Source organism: Meleagris gallopavo, chromosome 4 (assembly GCF_905368555.1).
Source record: "Meleagris gallopavo chromosome 4, MGAL_WU_HG_1.1, whole genome shotgun sequence".
Lineage (NCBI taxonomy): Eukaryota > Metazoa > Chordata > Aves > Galliformes > Phasianidae > Meleagris > Meleagris gallopavo.
In genome coordinates, this window is record NC_139407.1 from 51,262,929 (window position 1) to 51,283,403 (window position 20,475).

Sequence of the window (20,475 nt, forward strand, 5' to 3'; positions counted from 1 at the left end):
AGCCACTTCTAGGAAACTTCTCCATGTGCAATATTTCAGCAGTAGGTAACACTTAAAATTTCCAAAGGCTTTGCAATGCCAGGAGATTGGATGGATGAAACACAGGCAGGTAATTCTGGGAGTTGAATCACATCTGTGCTGTGGAGAGGAGAAGTGGAATGGAGAATAGATGGAGAGGAAGCTTTAAAAAGAATTGATTTAATTTTTTTCAGGAATTATGTGAAATGACTGCTCAGACTGAATTTTCACCGACAGCATGTCCCTAAAGCAGGTGAGCAAGAAACACCAGGTATTCACTGATGAGAAAAACATTTTCTGAACTGTCTTTTATTAATCATCTGTATTTTCTTGACTTTATCATACAGGAGTAGAATGTATAACAATGAGCTGAGCAATTTTATATGCATCACACATACAAGAAATATATATAACCCAGAGGCAAGTAGCTGCTGTGTTGAAGTATGAATTTTTGTTTTAGGTAAGACCTGCCACTATTATAACCATGTAGCACACACAGGCAGATCTGTTTAAGTATGCAGAAAGTGAATGAATATGCTGGTTCTAAAACTTGTATCCTTTCATACCTTAGTCAACAGTGCTGAAAACATTCCCATTGACCTTTTTCAGGTGTTCATATCTATTTGCAGAGACCAATTTTTCTCTCAACTTTCTCTTCAATAGGATGATTTATTTGAACTCCTCAATCCACAGATAAGGCTGAAACGTTTAAATTCTTTTATCTTTTTTTTGTGCTTCTTAAATGTCTTCACATCTTCCAGGTGTGAATACCAAATCTTATTGTAGGTCTCTGATCTCTTGAAGCTATTACATGCATAGAAACAAGACATGATTGTAAATATATATATATATACATATGTATATAACAGATATAAATTACAGTGATAGCTTTCCCTCTTCTTCCTCAGCATATCCCTCTACTCTTTCCCTTAGTTTTTAGACTGAGTATGCATATTAAAGACATTTTATGTGGATTTATAAATCCTTACTTGCACCCTTCTTTTTCAAGACATAAGTTACCTAATGCAGACAAATGTTGACATGGGTTTAACCTGACGGTGGCAAGTATTACTGGATTGTTAACAACTTTATCAATAAATCCAGATGTTTTTCTATAGTAAGAATATGTCCTATTTACTTAAAATAATCCTTAGATTTTGATGTTTTTAATCAGTACACCAATTTTAAAAAAGTCTTTTGCCTATTACTAGTACTAGCTTTCTGATGAGTAAGAATTCATTATCAACAGCATTTTAAGACTTAGTTTAAGAACTTAGTTTTTACTTTATTTTATGCTTTCTTTTTTAAATAAAGCAAACAAACAAAATGCCTATTCCACAGACTTAAAGCTGCCATGTCATTTGAAGTCAGGACAGGTCCAGGAAAAAAATCAGTTATGTTAGAGTATTGATCAACCAAGATTAATATTGAAGACCACTCAAATAATTGCTAGTATCAGTCAGATGTTATTAAGATAAAAAAAAATGTTATTTGCATTAATACACAAATTATGAGACTTTCAGTGAAATGAGTGAGGTAAAGGAAGACTTGAGATCCTTCTACAAGCTTCTATGCAAGTGATAAAGAGAAATCAGCTTTACAAAGATTATTAGAACAGTTTTATGTGGTTCAGAAGAAATGACAAACAGAAGTGCTTTAACTGTAAAAATGGCAGCGTGATCTGATAGTTGCAATCAAAGTAACTTTGGAACAAATAAGTAGCAAATTTATAAATAGTACTTGCTGCCATTCTACATGAAAAATTACTAACGGCTACAGTATGTGTAAAAACTGTTCAGTGTTTTCTGGTGGATTTTCTTTGCAATGCTCTTGCCTTAAAATAAATAAATAAATAAAATAAAAATAAAAAATTACTGTTTGAGAAAGTGGGCCAGCCACTGGTTAAATTCCCTCATTTTTCTTGTAACGGAATATTGGCAGGAAGCTTCCAAGGCAAAAAAAAACCAAAACATTTGAATACTGCTTTTCTATAAAGAACACGGTCTATAGCTTCATTATAAATGCTCCTAGTTTTTTCAGGCTGACAAGAAGAACATTTCCTCACACTCTTACCTGCAAAACCTTCCTCTGAAGTTCAGTGGAAACAAGCTAACAAAATGCTTGTAGTCAAAAATTTTTCCTTGTAATACTCAGCATCTGAAGGACTAGAGTTTCTTTTGCTGGTTACTTCATCTTCTTTGTGCTCCTAAAAAAGACAGTTCAACATACATTGAATTTGACACTTCACTTCAGGACAAATCTGAAAGTGTGTGTGTTTTGCATTCTCTCTTCTATTCATAAATGTCTTGAAAATAAGAAGATCTCCATCAAGAGTCAGAACTAGAGGTTGTGAGAGTGACAGCATGTTTTACACACACACACCAATGTGACAACAAAGTCCATTTTTAGAAAGCTGCATAGAAACCTCTCTGCATCAGTGTCAAATTTGAGATACTGTTCTGAAATTCGGATTACGACTGCATATTTAGCCTGTGTCAGCTGAAGGAACTGTCTGACTTATCTATCCATCTACTGCTGCCTGCTGCTTGAATTAATATCATCTTGTCAATGGGCTCATCATTGCATTCAGCTGGAAGGTTTGCAGACACTTTCAGCTCAGAGAGAGAGCTATTATGGTGCTTATGAATGACTTCAATACTAGCACATTCCTTTATTAGGATCATCAAAGTTCTTGGCAATCCATTTTGTAGAACAGAAGTGAGTCCTTGCTGTGTTCAAGTTGAGAATCCTATACAAATCTTTTTCAAAGAATAATTCCTTAATGATTTATTATGGCCTTATGGATGGTACGTTTCCCTTACAGTAGCTTTACTAACTTCTGTAATTTGTTTCCAAAAGTAAAATTTCTATGTGATAAAGCGTTTCATGTATAAAAGACACCCTTTAAGATAAGCTGAGGTTCAAGGCAAACTTTTTGAAGCTATTGATTTATTTTTTTTTTTAATTGTCTAGTGGTATATATTAGCTAGTACTTTACAAAACCAAACTATTTCTTAGAAAGTCTAATACTTACTACAAATACTGCCAAGATTACAACTCTTTTGAGGTCCACATTTTTCAGGCTGTGGACAACTTCCTTCTATTATTCAAAACTTTCAGGAATCAGTATTTTTGGTGGGAGTAGATGTAGTAATATGAGTAACCACAAAGAATTTCATGTTTAGATGTTTCACACACTCATCTAAAGAATCTTGCAGGAAATAAAAATCAAATTTAAATTATTTACTACATATTTCTATGTCAAAAGTCATTACATCATTTAGTCCTTCTTAGAGTTCAGAAATATCTTAACAATTTATATAAAATTATAAGAATGTTTATTTATTCATATGTATGATAAAGATTAATTAAGAAAAGTTCTTGAAAGAGAGGCACCTGAGAAAGTGAATGGTGCAATGTCTTCAGGAGACATACAAAAGAGAACAAAACTTTTAACAACATTCCTAGTTATTTTATTATTAATTTATTTTGTTGTTATGCTGGACTCTTTTGTTGGTTGCTTTATACAACCATAGTCTGGCAACGTCAGAGATCAAAAAGGTGCTATGACTGAGTAGAACTATTGTAATTAAAAGGCATCATAAAATTTCACAGTTAGAAACAGAACTGGTAGAGGAGAATAAAGAAAAGAGGAGGAATTTTTTCCTTCTGGCTTCCATCCACCACTGAAAATATCTGGATTAATAAATGAGATGCTAGTAGCTGAACATCTACTTGTGAACAAGTATTTTAGATCTCCATAAATTGTATTTACTAGATGTTCTTCCTAGAATTTCCAAAAGAAAGTTTTAACCAAAATTAACTCCCAAATCATTGGACAAAAATGAATTAAATAAAATAATAGCAAAATAAAAATTATGACAAATAAACCTTTTTATTTTACTTTGGTTTCAGAATTTTAAAGATTTAGAAAAAAAATATTGTTTGGTTTTTTTTTTTCCCCATTTGTATTATAAATTCTTCATGGTGACAAAAATAGCAATATATTTTAACTTTTCATATTAAAATTTTCCCAATCTTTTGTTCTCTACCATCATTGCCCTGTCTGTTACATAGTCCAAATATCATCTGCTTCTCATATTTTCCTTTTTGTAGTACTAAGAATAGCAATGTTTGTTTTGTTTTTACTTGTGAGGGGAATAGTGGCAAGGAGAAACCTTCAGAGCAAGATTGCAAATCTCTCAAATATGAAGCCTCAGAAACAGTATGCAGGTATCAATCTTTTGTTGACTGTTCTTGTTCTTCAGAGACAGAAGAAAATTGAAAAGTGCTGCTAGTCCTCTGCAATTTTATGTGACTCACCACTTTCATTCATATTCTGCTCATCCTTCATATTAGATTCAGTAAAGTAGAGTTTATTTGGCAACTCTTAACATATCATAAATTTATTTTTCAAATCCTAATGTTCATATTTTAGCCAGTTAGAGGCACCAGGAACAACAACTTAAGGTTGTAGCTGAATGTATATAGATAAAAAATTCCAGTATTTACAATGACACAGGGACGTGCTGAGGAAAATTACCTGTGCTGTCAGTAGAGGAATGAGGTGGAACACTAGAACCCCAGAAACAATAGTAGCATGTGAAAAAATAATTCAGTATTTCTTCCTCTCTTCTGTAATTACAACTCAACACCTCAGACTGAAAATTATATACTATGCCCTGTTCCTTTAAAGGAAGTAATTTCTAGCTGAATGTTTACTACTGAAACTATCCAGAAGATGGAACAATGGAAAAGAATCATATGGTAGGCTGGCTTATTCTGTCAGCAGTACAAATGCACAGTGGATATTAGAATGACTTATAAGGTCAAGTGCCTGATTTTGTACCTAGGATGGAGCACTTTTGCACGTACGAACAGACTAGGGCACAAGACAACGGAGAGCAGTCCCACAGAAAGGTTTTGGTTGAAAGCAAAATAAATACAAATAAAAAGCATTCCCTGGCAGCTAAAAGGGTTAATTGTACTCTGGGGTGCACCAGGCACAGCACAACTAACCAGTCAAGGGAAATTGTGCCACAAAGTAATCATGGGATATTTTGTTAATTTTAAGTTATTAATTTTCTTACCACTCCAAGAAAGGGAATTGCCAAGTTCTACTGTAATTCAATAAAAAAATCAGCTCTTATACAATAATTCTGGTGGCTTGAGGTAAATGCATATTTTTCATTATCACGTTCAATAAATAAAGACTATTCCAATAAGGAAATGTTACTTAGTGCACAAAATACAAAAATGAAGAGTTGTTCAATAAACATAAATACTCTACATAAGCTCATTACATAGTTGAAGTACAGAAGGACTTCACTTAACTACAAGAATGACTTGGAGACTTCCTGTAAATGACTGAAGCTTATTATGAGATATCAAGTAAAACTTTCACAGACTTTCAGTTCTAGTTTGAGAGGTATTAAGGCAAATGAACAACAACAAAAAGCAAGAGTAACTGCAAAATATATTTTTATGTATTTTGTTTTTTTTCCCCACCTAAAAATCTTAATTGAGAAACACTTTGTTGTTGTTGCTGTTTGTTTTAATCTGAACAAGACTTGATTAAATCTTTAAAACCAGACTCTGCTGGTTATAACAGATGAGACAAAATTGGATTAATTATTCTCTCTTTAGTCAGAAAAAAAATGGAAAAAATTCCATTTCAAAACAAAAAAGGCACATCTTCAAATACGTCTTCACTACACTGGAATTGTTTTTTTTATATAGATATAAAGACTAGAATCTTGTAGAATGGAAAGGGTTAAAAACAAGTAGCAAAAGAAAGAAAAATGGCAAGAATGGCACAAAGTCACAAGGAAAAAATAAAATAAAATCCATGGAAGAAAACATATGGACACTTAACTACTGGAAAACATCTAGGAATAGTGCCTGTTATCCCTAGAAGATGGAAAATTAGTTAATATATGCAATCTCAAAAATGCAAAGTTGTTTATATTTGCATTCTGATAAGTGGATTTTTCACAGCAGCATAATTTGTTTTCAGGATTCTGGCAACTATCTCGCATGAAAGAAGGGATTTCTCAAGATTTCTGTGAAGAATTCCAGATTCTGATTCCAAACAAGATAGGAAAAAAAAAAAAAAAAAAAGAAATGCCTAAGTTGTAGTAAGTGTAAAAAATTACTGGACATTCTCATTGCCAATCACTCACAGAGAAAACCCAGTCGTAAAAGGGTTTCAGAGACATTCTGGTTAGAAATGGATAACATATTCTCTGTTTGCTCAAAGAAAATTAACCATTAAGTACATTGGTTTCATGCATCTAAAAATGTAACAAGTTCTTCAGATATATAATAATCATCTTCTAATACGGGATATTGAATGCACTTTGTGTTTTTAATCTTTTTAATTGCTCCAGAGAATAATAGTTCCTTTGTGCATCAGGCATTTTTTTTTTTCAGTCTCATAGGTACGTCCTAAATTCCAAGAAAAAGGCAAAACTCTCAATAGCAAGCATCAGAACATCGTGGGGGAGAGGAAGACAAGAGAGGAGATAGAGTAGCAGCAATCCTGTTTCTCTGTACTGTCCAAGAGAATTCCCTGCAGTGCGGATAGGTTCGAGAGTCCCCAGGCATATGCCTTCCATAACAAGTTCCCTTAGCAGTATTATAAAGGTTAAAGGTTAAGACTGACTACCTTTCTAGTTTGAAATTATTCCTTTTTTATTTTTCTTCTTTAAGTATGTTTTTAATACAATTAATTATAAGAAATAACCATGCTCAAAACACAGACTTGAAATTCAAATTTCCAGACATCTGATGCCTAGGTTACAACTTCATTGTCATTTTCTGTTTTTCTGACTACTTATTCCTTAAATAATTTGCGAGTAGGAGTAAACAATCTGTACACAAGACTAGTGATGGATTACTCAGTAGCCTGATAGTAGTATACCTTCCCACAGAGTGACAGGTGTTGATCCATGGTTTTTCTTCAAAAGTAGTGAGCCGAAAACTCAAATGGTCTGAAAAAGTTGAGTGTATATGTTACAGAGTCCATTTTCAAAAGAGAAGTCTGCTTTCCATAGAAGTTAGATTCACTGTCCAGTGTCACAAACTGAATCTGGAATCCCATGAAAGACAGAATCAGATTATTGGTGACAAAATTCAAGCACTTACAGCGAGATGTTGAATTCAATGATGCTATACTACAAAGTGGAGTTAATTGCAAGTCATAGTTTAAAAGTATATAATTTAAAGATACCTAAACCAGTTTTCAGTTGCTGCAAAAGATCTTCTGAGTTCCTAAACCCATTCCCAGCCTTCAGACCATCTACAATTTCATTTTAAGTACTTAAGTATTTTGTGACATCTGAGCAATATCATGTATAAGTTTATACTGTAAGAATTTAACTGTGGAAAAAAAAAAAATAATCTCTATTTAACCATTCATTTATGACTAAATTCTCTTACTTATGTTTATCTTTTACTGACACAAATATAGCTTTACATAGAGTAACAAGCAGCTATTCTAGACAGAATGAAGCATTTAGAATCCTAACAGTTGCAGAGAGAAATACAGACTTGGTGCAGTAGCAGAGGCCTTGAGGAGACAAAGTGTAGAGTAGAGGCATCAGATGATAAGAGATACGTGGCCACAGGCCTGACACTGAAGATTCCACAGCCGCACATAACTCACCTATGGTCTGTTTTAGAAATGCAAACCTGGAGCTGAATAAAACTTCTTTTTACAGTAACAAAAATAGTATATAACATATATAAAAACACCATACATTGGAAAATTCAGACAGTAGAGCTGCAAAACACTGAAGAAACAGAGAGATGTAAACCAAACATATAAGCACAAGCCCAAGAGGATCATAAAGCAAGGAAGAAGAAATGTCAATGAATACCATATTCCTCCTGGTGAAGGATCAAAAATTTTGATAACTTACCATAACATCCCTACCCAGCTGGAAATGAGGCCACCAATCCTGGGCCCTAATGGCATAGTGGAAAGAGTAGCACAATGCTGGGAAAAAAAAATATATAAATTAAGTATGCACATGACAATTTAAAGTGAATTATTATTCTTTCCCTTTCTGTAACAGTGAGATCAAGAATAAAAGTGATTATGTTGCTAAGATATAAATTATACTAGCAATAAAATCTTGGTTTTATTTGCATACAGAATGTGCTTCTTGTTTTCCCATAAACAAGATTTTTAACTTGCAAAGCCAGTTGTAGCCATGGTGAAAATTAAGGCTGAAAAACAACTTTTATTTAAACTTGTATTCTTTTTGGTTTTGTGAGTTTTCATTTGACATATATTCATGTTCCTATTCATAAAGAAATAATTATTAGAAAGAAACAACATGAAGACAGTGATTTTCACCTTTTTTTTTTTTTTTTTTTTTTTAACTTATTTCATTAGAAATCAAACCTCCCTTTGTTCCATGCATCATGAAGATACCAGTGTAACAGGAAGAGGAAAAGCTTTGATAGAGGTAAAATCTTTGGGCTTCTAAGCAGTGCTAGGAACGTAAATGAAATATGGGAAGCCATTAAGCGCATCAGTAGTATGTACACTACACTGATATATACAATAATTTGAATCCATAAACTGTTTTGGAAAACTTCATTATTTCTAAACATTTACATTCTAGGTCTGAAACAAAAGAAGCCATATAATAAAATAGAAGGAAGAGTTTATATTAACGTTCTTTTAATGTATCCAAAGGTACAATGAAGAACACTATTTCACAAATAACTCATTTTGAATTCATCCTTACTCAATCTTGAATGATAAGGGTTTTTTTTCTTTTCTTTTTTTTTTCTTTTTTTTTTTTTTAAATATAAAAGCATGGTACAGAAAGATATTTAATGGCATAAAGAAAAAGATAAAATATAGTCACTAAAAGTTTGATTTTTTTCAGTTTTATTCAAAGTCCACAAAAATGCTTTTAAATATTTTGTCCCCTATTCTTCTTATAATTGAAAAAAGGAGAACTGTATCGGTCCTAAGAAGCAGCAAAACTGCTTCTGACAAGTTTTTTGTGATATCAGGCAAATTATCATTAGGAATATCTGCAGTCACATACAAGAAAAAGTTGACATACCCAACCAATGATGAGAAACTCTAGCTGTAGAACGCTTCTTCTGAAGAAGTAGCCTTCCTCCAGGAGACGTTCTTCATCTACAGGCTAGCCTTTAATTGAGCCCAGGGGGAGCTGGACCCAGAGTCGTATGGGAAGCACAGGTAAATTGTTTGCAGCTGTGCTTCCTGTGCCAGCCACCCATTTCACAGGTGACGAGTCATCAGTTCAGGCTGTAACACAATATTTTTCCTATATGGATGATACTTTATTTTTGTCAGTATGAAGCTCTCATTATCCTAGTAAGAATGTGATTTTAGTTTTCTATAGTTCTATAGTTTTCTTGTACAGACAAGGCTTGCATAGTCTTTCATTGTAATTAATTTATACAGAACAAAGCAAACAAAAACACATCAGAATATATAAAGCATTTAAAGTAAATAAAAACATAGTTGTACCTTTAAATCATTTAAATATATTTGAAGATAGAATTGCAAAACATATATCAGAAGAGAGCCTCTCCTCATGCATATATTTATAAGAAGAGATATATATTATATAAGAATTGAACAACAATGAATGCGTATATATATTACATATATATAACTCATGTTCAGGAAAGAACATCAGAAGAATTTTTCTTCCTTGAAAATAAACGTGTGAGATAAATATACTAAATAAGGTTAGAATCTAATTTATCATAAACATGCGTGATATTTAAAAAGTCAGCAGGTGTTAAGCTCTTAATTTAGCTAAGTTTTTTTAAAAAATCGGAGCTTATATGCATCTTGAGGTCCATGAGGATGTCAAAAGCAAAATTGTATTTTATAACCTACTATTCAGTTGACGCAAATAATCTCTTGCAAATAGTTTAAAAAAAAAAAAAAAAAGCACACAAAATTAGGTTGCTTGCACAAGAAAGTCAATAATTCTCCAAAATAGAGCACCTAAACCTAAACTGCACCAGACACAAGTTCTCATAGAGGTGGCAAAGTATAAACAATAAACAGAATTCCCCTGATATGAAGTAAAAGCTATTTTAAAGTATAACACTTAGGTCAAGAAGTTGTCTTTTTCAGAGAGGATGAACTACAAGAAGAAAAGAGGCTAAGGCATCTGTACCCGAAACCAGTGTTGTTTAAATATATCTTTATTGTTACACTGCTCTTGCCAGGTTGCTTGCTTAGTTATATAGTGTAACATTCATCTTTGTGAATGGCAAAAAAGAGTCAAATCCCCAAAGACCCCTCTGATTTCTTCCTTTGGAAAATGAGAAAGAAGAAAATACAATACACCAGTAAGATCTTCATTTGGCTTCTCTGAACATTTTCATTAACTTTTGACAGATGGTAAATGTTTTGATAATAACATTTAAAGTGAAGTTTCATTTTGCTTGTTTTCTTTCTTCTACGCATTTCTTTTTTTATTTGAAACATGCTAGAAATTTTAAGAATTAATGTTAAACAATTGTTCCTGAAACAAGAGAATGAGACGTGGTTGAAAAGAGCAATAAAATAACCACACAGGCAAATCCTTTCAAACAGATTTAGAACTTTATAAAATATGCATAAACCGAATGAAGAATTAGTTAGCCTTTTTAACATTATCCTTCCCTCCAGCAGTTCTTTCCAAAGAGTTTGTCCTTTAAAGAAAGAAAAGTGTATGGTCACATCAGGCAAAAGGAACCTTATTTGGAGATTGCAGGCTTTTGATTTAATGCAGCAGAGCAAAATAATGATAAAATGCATGTAAGTTCCACATACCTTCAATGCACTTTCAGCCTGATCTGAAGTGCTCAAGCTGTAATAGTCTGAATGGAAATGCCAATCATGCTAAACCATGTGACATGGTTAGTGTCATAGCTTAGTGACACAGATATTCACAGTGAGACAGAGATCACAAAACTCACTCATTTGTGAATTAAACTGGATTTCAATGCAGGCTTCCAGTATGAAAATCCTGTTCATAAATTGGATAGTTTCTTTAAATTGTATTCTTATAAAGTATTTTGTGATCAAAAATCCCAGCCTCTCAGTATTGCCGCCACTAAAAAAGCGGGCATACTTGGCCACTTTCCAACTTTCAAACTTTGTATCTTTATGGATCATCATCATCATATAGATATTATATTTTGTGTAAATTCAGGAAACAGCCTAAGCTCTGAACTGCCTTTCTGCAGTCATCTTTAATGAGACAGAAGCATGACACTGATGTTTAAATTTAACTGTTTAAATAACAAGCCACAGGAAGATAAAGCATCTTTGAGCAAACCCTGAAATATACACAAACACAGTAAATAAAGAACATGCAAATAATTCTAAGATAAATTTTTATGTGATATATTTATATAAACCAGATTTTCACTCGAATATAGGGCTCCAATAAGGTACTTGATGACTATAGTAATAAGAAAAAAACATTAATAATATTTTGTGTCTCTATAGTAAGACAGTAGACACTAAAAATAGATCATAACAGTAGCAGTGATAAATTTATATCTGAGCTAAATTGCAAACATTGAATTTTTGTAATTCTTTTTAGTGAGCTCTAATTCTGTTTTATGTAGTAAAGTATTTTGTCTTCTGTGTATATATATTAAAAATGCTTATGTTTAGAAAACTCTTTCTTGGCCAATAAAAAAAAAAAAGTCCTTCAATGTTAATCCTCATGAAATACTTTCTTCTTACATAAGGATTCAATTTCCTAGGAGAGAATGTCAATGATACCTAGAGACAGAGAGTAGGAAACAGTTTATTTTCAGACAAAAATGAAATAACTGTTGAAGCAAAATTGTTATACAAAGTATCTGGAAGGAATGCATTTACATACTTTCATTTCGAGAACAAGATTCTTGCTTTGAAATGGAAAGAGTTTTCTAACTTAAAGTAGGCAATTACACACTCCATTAAACAAGTAATTAACAGATTACAATTAAAAAAAAAAAACACCTTGAAAATGAGCAATTCAGATGCTAAATGCAAAGCACACTGTTATAATTAGCATAATACTTTTTGAAATGGATTAACAAATACACAGTGAAAATGAAAAAACAATGTTTTCTTTATTCGACTTAAGTGCAAAAATAAAATAAAATAAAACAACAACAACAACAACAAAAAAAACATTTATATGCTAAACAATGCCATGGGATTAGAAGAACCTAATGCTAATACTCAAGCAAACAAACAATACCAAATTAAACAAACCTAGACTCTTAATTATCTTCACTAATAGCTACATTTTTGGAATATTATTATTACATATGTAACATTTTTTGAACGTTGGCTATATGAAGAAAACAAGAAGTCAAATGATGATTTTCATAAGCAAATATTCTTCCTTTACCTTGAAGATATATTTTGCCTTCAGAAGTATTCCAAACTTGAAATTTTATTGCCTACTATTCTGAATACTGGGAAATATTAACTTAATGCAGAAGCAACATCTAACATTTTATGCTTTCATTTTTTGTATTTATTTTGTGCATTTGATAAAATTTCCCCCCCAATAAAAGTTGATATGCCCAGATAGAATGATGAAAACCGTGAATGGATTTATGAACTCATTTCTTCAGGTCACCCCAGCTAGCACATATTATTCACTTATCTACTCAATCAGCAAACTATGAACTATCATTAGTATACTATTCAGATGTTGCTTTGAAGTACTGTTAACTCTAATTTGAAATTGTTGAATTAGACTCCAAAAGGAGCCAAATACTTTGTATGTAGTCAGCTTATTATTTTTTTTTAATTCTCTTTACAGTTGTCTGTTTTCCATTGTTGAAAATGTGCTGAATATTACCTGTTATCAGAAAAATATTCCACGCAAACCCACATTCTTAAAACAGTTTAAACCTCTCCTCCAAAGGTGTTCAGCCTAGCTGTTCTCCTAGATTTTCATTTTGTAGTCAACATTTTACTTAAAGAATAGTAAAAGGCAGTTCAATATAATGCTTTACCAACTTTAAATTCTCCTGCACTAACAGGAGATTCTTCCAATCTACAGGAATCTTCTAATTGTTCCATCATTATTTCCTTATGTTTTCCTCCAGAAAGAGGAAGAATTAGAATAAATGCTAAAGCTAATTTTTGGTTTTAATTAAATTAAAAATTGACTATTTAGACATAAGAAAAAACTTTTTTATCTCAGAGAGTGGTCAGGCACTGGAATGGCCTGCCCAGGGAGGTGGTGGAGCCGCCGTCCCTGAGTATTCAAGAGGTGTCTGGATGAAGAGCTACAAGATATGGTTTAGTAGCTTGGTAGCTTTAGTAGTTTTGGTACCAATGGTAATGGGAGGATGGTTGGACTAGATGATCTTGTAGGTCCTTTCCAACCTTATGATTCTATGATTTATTATCCATCTGAAAGAAAGCAAAATGAAATAAGCAGTAAAGAGCCTATAAAACCCAAATTCCAGGAATAAATGTCATATGCAGTCCAAACCACCAAAAAATATTCATTTTCTGTCACTTTTTTTTTTTTTTTTCATTACATTCTATGAATTCTCCAGTCCAGCTACTGGCAATCCAGTTTTACTTTGTTTATAGGACTTGACAATGAGAGCCTGTGGCAATATGGCTGCACAGGAGCAATGTTTTATTGTATGCATTAATGTCATGATAAACTGAATCATTCTCTTGTTAATGAAGTTGACCTCCTGGTGTTATTGCTAGCCAGGACAGTAAAGAAATTCAAATATCCTGGAAAATCGCTCTCGGCACTGAAACAAAGGAATGACAAAAAATTGCACAAATAAAATCGGATATAAAAATTAAGCATTATGAAATGTATGAAAGGCTGAATTTCACACTCAACACAGTATTCTCACATTATATTTTCTTAGTGAGCAATAGAGGCAGGCTGGTAACAATGAACAAAGAGAAGGCTATAGTATTCCATGACTTTTTGCCTCAGTCTTCAATGGTAATTCTTCATGCACACTCCCTGTTTATGGGTCAGAAGTTGAGGACGGGGAGCAATGTCCCTGCCACTGAAAGTGAAGATCAGGTCCATGACCACCTGAGAAACATTAACATTCATAATGGTCTATGGGTCTATGGGTCCCAATTAGATGCATTCTAGAGTCCTGAGGGAATTGATTCATGCAAGTCATTAAGCCACAACGATATTTAAAAAGTCATGGCAGTCATGTGAAGTCCCTCCTGACTGGAAAAAAAAAAGAAAAGGAAATAAAACACCCATTTTTAAGAAAAATAGAAAGGACACCATAGGGAACTACTGACCTCTCAGCTTCAATTTTTTGTTGATGAAGATCATGGAACAGATCCTCCTGGAAGAGAGGGAGGCAATCTGAGACAACCAGCATGGCATCACAAAGAGTAAGTCCTGCCTGACCAACACAGTGGCCATCTGTGATGATGTAACTGCATCAGTGGACAAGGGAAGAGAACACTTATCTATCTGGACATAAGTAAGGTCTTTGACATGGTTCACCATAACAGGGAACTTGTTCAGCCTGAAGAAGTGAAGGTTTCAGAAAGAACTGATATTGCCTTTCAGAATCTAAAGAGGAACTTTATAAAAAACGGGACAGACTCTGTAGCAGGGTCTGTTGTGATAGGGTAAGGAGCAGATTTAGATTGGATATAAGAAAAAAAGCTTTTTATGATAAGAGCAGTGAAGCATTGGAACAGGTTGCCCAGAGAGATAATGGATGCCCTATCCATGGAGATATTCAAGGTTATGCTGGATGGGGGTCTGAGCAACATGATCTAGAAATAGATGTTCCTGTTCATTTCCAGGGAGTTGGACTAGAGGATCTTTCAAAAGTCCTTTCCAACTCAAGAGATTCCATAATTCTGTTATTCCTTGATGTTTTTAGTGAAACTGTAAAAGATGCATAAATAATTGATTTGTTATATCAAAATAATATTTAAATTTCCATGGATAGCACTTAGCAATTGGAATGCAAAAATTAATTTGATTTAAATTAGAAAGAAAACAGATTGTGAAAATACTAGTCATACCACAAAAAATGATGATTAATATTTTAGAAAGTAAAAATTAAAAATCCATTCTGTAATTCCGTATTTTCTCCTACTGATGTATTTTTTCCTGTTGCCAGATGTAACTAAAATCTAATGCCAAAGAACATCAGTAGCCAAACAGCAGCTATAAAATTTAGGGTTGAAGTATTTTTGCCTTTAACTCCAAAGTGACAAATTCTATATTACATTTAGATTATTATTCTGTCATTGCTGTGGCTTATGCTGTAACAATTAAATATCAGAAGTAAATGTGTTTTATTACTACAGCTAGCTACTGCAAATTCTCAATAACTTGAGTGCCAAAAGCATTATTTTGCTTTTCAGAATATCCCAGCAGAAATTCCATTCCCCATGGTGGACATCAATATGTTTTACTTCAACTTCAAGAGAGGTTTCAGATTGTCCTCTCTATTAGAGGCAGACACACAATATTCCCCTACTGAGAAACTGTAGTAAACTGTCATTTTGCAAATGTCTGATGTGTCTTAATATTTTCAATCAGTCTGCAGCCTCAGGTGACCTTAGTCAATGACTCTTTCTTACAGCCATTTCTTACCATCTTCCAACCAATTTTTAGTGTTAAACTATGCAAAAGTGCTCAGTTGAATGTTAAGAAAACCTGCTGGATAACATTTGAGAAATGTCCTAGTTTTTGTTAAGGATTGCTATACAGGAAACTGCTTACCTGCTCTATTTCTGCTAGCTTCCAAGGTGTGATAGAACTTATCTCTGCAAAATGTTGCTATCCAATGCAGTGATACTGCAGTATTTCTCCAGATTCCTATTATAAAAAGAAAAGTAAATTCTTCATAAAATGTGAAAAGGAGTACTGATCTCATAAACTGATTCTTGGTGAAATACAAGAGAAATTTCTGTATTTGAATCCATTTTTTAGATTGCTCTGCCAAAGATTCTTAAGATGAGTTGGGAAAGGTTTTGACCCCGTGTCAGATAGAGAGGCTTTCTAGAATTTGAGATTCCCATCCATTTGATCTGTGGGCTGGAATGATCTGAGTGGCTTTCCATGCTCAATTCCTTAATGTGGCTGCAGCTTCAATATGACTTTTGGCATATTGAATTAATTCCATCTTGGAGAACATTTGTTAATGAGGATGTTGAATACTAGATCTGGTGTAAGTATCTGGTGTACATGACTAGTGATTGACCTGTACCTGAACTTTTTTGCAAATGACCACAGTCCTTTGAATCCATCTATTTGACTCACTTTCATTTCACCTCAATATCTGCGCATCAGGTCAGTATACAGTCAGCTTTTCTATTGAGGATATTAAGAGACACTATTGAAAATCTTATGAAAATGTAAACAAACTCTCCACTGCTCTCCTCTAGTCAGCAAAACTCATCATAAAAAGCTGATAAGAGTTTCTGAATTTTTAAAGCATTGATATCTGACAGATTTTATATGTTTTTCAAAAAACACTTCAGTTTTCACATGTCTTTGAACTATCTTACAAAGGCAAAATAGTACTGTGGATTTTGGACCATATGCTCTCACAGACCAATACTTTAAAAGTTTGTAAAATGCTTCTCTAAGTCATTTCATTGCGTATAGTTTTGCATAGAAGAAAAGTAGTATTGATCTCCTTAGAATACCAGTGTCCAAGATGAATATACAAAAATAACTATTCTTAGCACTTCCATACAGGTTTCAGCTACAAAAACGTAAAGGTTATCAAAAATGTGCATCAACTCTCAACAAGTCTGTGAGCTAGCATTCAGTGAGAAAAGTGACAAAAGTATCAAGTGCCCTAAGAATGAAACATGAATGCAAGGAGCTTTATTCTCTATTACTTGACTCTCTGGACTACCATTTAGAGTAACTGCACTCTACACCTGTACAAAGTGCAGTTACATCAAAAGACATGGAAGGTGTCAATATGTCACGGGGGGCTTTCTATTTAGTATGTTTAAAGTTTTCAGCAACGCTTTTGGTTATGAAAGCTGTATGGGAGATATTTTATATTTCATAAAGTACTGCATCTATTTATTTGTGATAGATTTAGTGACAAGAAAGTATTCCTTCTTTATCTGGTGCTCATTAGCATGTAGAAAAATTATTTGCTGATCATACTTAGTTATAAAATATGTTTCCTAACTTCAGTGTCTCAGCAGAAGCGTCGCATATTACACTGAAAAATCTACCATTACAATGATACTCATTAGTGCTACTTGCATATAATTGCTTTGTACATACTTCATCTACTCAGCTGTTAATATATCAGTATAAGAAATGGGTTTGGAACACCAGTGTCAGAATTTTGATACAGAGGGCTGAAACACATTGATTATTATTACTATTGCTAGCTAAGATATTTGAATGTCCAGTTCCCACACAGATTAATTGGCATCTGATTCCTGAGGTATGTGACTGTCTCAGTTTTCATTTCCCGTGAATCTTTCAGGAAACAGTATGAACTTTGACACTGAAAAGTTCAGTATGTTTAAGTGTTCATACACAGGATATAAATGCTTTATTTAATCTGCAAAAAAAGTGCAAAAATGCATCATAATAGGCAAAAGGAGAAAAGTTAGCATACTTCAGTGATATTAGATATGCTTGTTGACAATATTTAGAATTATTCTGACAGCTTTCATTACAGTTTCCTCTCCCTTTAATTTCTTTAAATATTTCCCCTCTAAAGAAATGCATTCAGCTATGTTATAATTAACTTGGCTGCCAAAAGATATTATATATCATCAGATGCTCACCGGCCTAAGGTAGTCAAAGAGTGGCAGTTGTATTGTTCAGTGTTTAATCAGGTCAAAGCTATGGCAATTTTAATTATAGTTATTGTCAAGACAGTGCTTAATGCTTGCAACAAACCCTGTCATATGTCAGCTCTTGAAGTTTTTCTCTTAGCCATGTATAAGGGATAAGAGAAAATTCCCCTGATAAATTTGACAAGCATGTTTCTATAAGAAGTACTAGTATATTGCTGCTTAAATTCTGGTCTGTTTAAGACATGTAATGTTAAGATAGGAAATGGACAAACATGCCTAAGCAAAATGAATTAACAAAAAAAAGAAATCCTAACTCTTGTGGCTGTGATTCTGTGATTCTGTAATCATATTCTTATTATACATATCATATAAATAAATACAATGTCTCTCTTGTAACAGACAACTTAAACTTGGGATTTGTGTTTTGGTATGGTCTTCTGAGTATTATGTTGAAGGAAATAATCACTTCTTTAGCTATTCTTCCATGGAGAAGAATAATTCAGGAACTGAACGTCGTAGTAAGGTCAGTAGGGCAGGGGCCTTGCCAACAAGAACAGCATCGCACTGTACTTGAGCAGGGCAAGATGAGCTGCCCCAGGGCAAGCAGACAGGGTCAGGGCAGAGTCCAGACAGCCATATAAGTTTGAGGTAATGAGACAGGTCTGGATCAAGCCCAGTGACTGTGGTCTGTGTAAGAAATGGCCTAGTGATAGCCAGGAAGGTCTGCAGTGATGGAGAAGGGCTGAGGTCTGGTTAAAAACTCAATCACAGGTCAGATCACCAGGGTAAGTGGCCAGGCACAAGCACCCCTAAAACATACCACAGGCAGGGACTAGACATGAACTTAAAGAGAGCTATGGGCTGACGAGCAGGGATTTGGCAAGAGTCCAGAGGAAATTATGCTACTAGTGCATTCAGGGTCCTGAAATGGAGGGCATGGACACTAATTTTCATATGTTTAAACACAATCTAGAAAGTTAGCTTTAAATTGCCTAATGATTGAAGAAACTATTTGTATATCTCATTGTAACCTATTCCAGGCATCAATTATGTTCTCTCTGTAATAAAATAATAAGATTAATAATAATTCCCAAATATGCGAAATCCTATTTATTAGAGTCATAACGTGAAAGAGGAAGAAAAAACAGTCACCTGAATGTACCTTTCAAAGGAAGAGACATGTTGTCTGGCAATTAGTGGCACTAGAAGTTTTCCAGTTAAATTTAAGAGGAAGCATGGTTTTCAGAGAAGTATAGAGGCTTAGATCAGTAGAAAAGGCAGTAAACTATCAAAAAGCAAGTATGGGAAGATATCCAAAATTATTTTGCCATTTGTTATCTTATAATCTTGGATTCTAAAGATACACTTTCCTTTACAAAAAGCATAATGATAGAGCAGTTTGGGTGCTCCAAAACTCAGCAAGATTAGGAATTCTGAGTTATTTATATTGATTTTATGTGTTGAAATAGTGACAGTTGGCTTTGTAAAAGTCACAGAAACACGATATTTAAATCTTTATGTCTGTATAGGTAGACTTAAGGAGGTCATCTTCTGTTTAACTAATATATTATCTAATATTTAGCTTTCATTTTTCAGTTTGGAGTTTGAAAATTCTTCTGTTTGGCATAATGAAAAGAATTCAAAATTACCAGTGGAAATTATATGGAGAATAGCAATATTTTACTGGAATCTGAAAACTTATTTGCCTTATTTAACTTATTTTAAGAGTTAGAGATTACCTCTAACTCTTAATCTTCTGTCCTAAATATCTCTCCAAAACTAAACATATTACATTACCTGGATTTTAGAATATACCTATGGGTTAGATGGATGTTTGTCAATTACAATTCAATTAATTTATACAATAGCTATGTAAAGCACCATGCTATAGTATATTTCAGGTTTTTTTTCTCTTTATGACTCTCTTAAAAAGTGTCCTTATGTTGTAGCTCCTAATTTTTCAGATACTGGTACACAGATTATTAGAAAAATAATTCAAGTGATCATAATAAATAACTTACATTCATGTAACATCTGTCATCTTGACTGAATAAGTAGTTTATGAGTAATGACTACTTTGTGCTGCTTCAAGCATAATCCATACTTCGTCAATACCTTCAGTAAGAGCTAATTCCTATTTGCTGAAAATAGTGAAACAGACTGTTCTTCCCATATTAAGATTTCTTTTTTTCTTCTGAAGAGGGCCTGTTATAGCAAATTTCAGTGGACAACTGGGAATAATAGAACCATTAATAGGAAGTTCTGGTTTTGAAATGTCAAAGTGGCAGCTGTGTGCTAAGAAATATCATGAAAATAAGTTAATAGAAAGCCAAAAAACTATTATTTGAAAAGTGGTCTTATTTTTCTTGTTCTTGTTCTTCCTCCTTATGGGGTGCTTTCAGATAAAAACCTGTATCATAACACTTTGTTAAATACTTAAATAAATAAATAGATAATACATTTTTTCTTTTGTTAGTAAATAAAGCTTATCATTTAAAGAAATGGGAAGTTCTTCATAATGACATTATTTTCTCACTGACCACAATTATTACATTTATAAAGATGTACTAGTCTTCACAAAGAAAACCTGAGTGTTTGCACAACGCAGCATTTCAAAAATAGATCAGAAATAAGGTGCTCCT

General features: G+C 33.3%; 2 long non-coding RNA genes across 2 annotated transcripts in view; both read right to left on the reverse strand.

Moving 5' to 3' along the window:
- Positions 1 to 300: 300 nt before the first annotated feature.
- On the reverse strand, positions 301 to 11,490 carry LOC109367380 (uncharacterized). Its single transcript, XR_002114479.2, has 5 exons — positions 9,105 to 11,490; positions 7,941 to 8,017; positions 6,941 to 7,108; positions 2,092 to 2,224; positions 301 to 822 (listed from the first exon to the last, which is right to left on the reverse strand). It is a non-coding gene; the product is annotated as an uncharacterized LOC109367380 (long non-coding RNA).
- Positions 11,491 to 11,629: 139 nt separating this feature from the next.
- The window catches only part of LOC146544509 (uncharacterized), a 57,842-nt gene continuing 48,996 nt past the window's right edge, over positions 11,630 to 20,475 (reverse strand). The window contains exons 3-5 of the long non-coding RNA XR_014883184.1: positions 15,777 to 15,872; positions 14,327 to 14,373; positions 11,630 to 13,444 (exon numbers count right to left, since the gene is read on the reverse strand). This is a non-coding gene — a long non-coding RNA (uncharacterized LOC146544509). The remainder of the gene's footprint in view (positions 13,445 to 14,326; positions 14,374 to 15,776; positions 15,873 to 20,475) is intronic.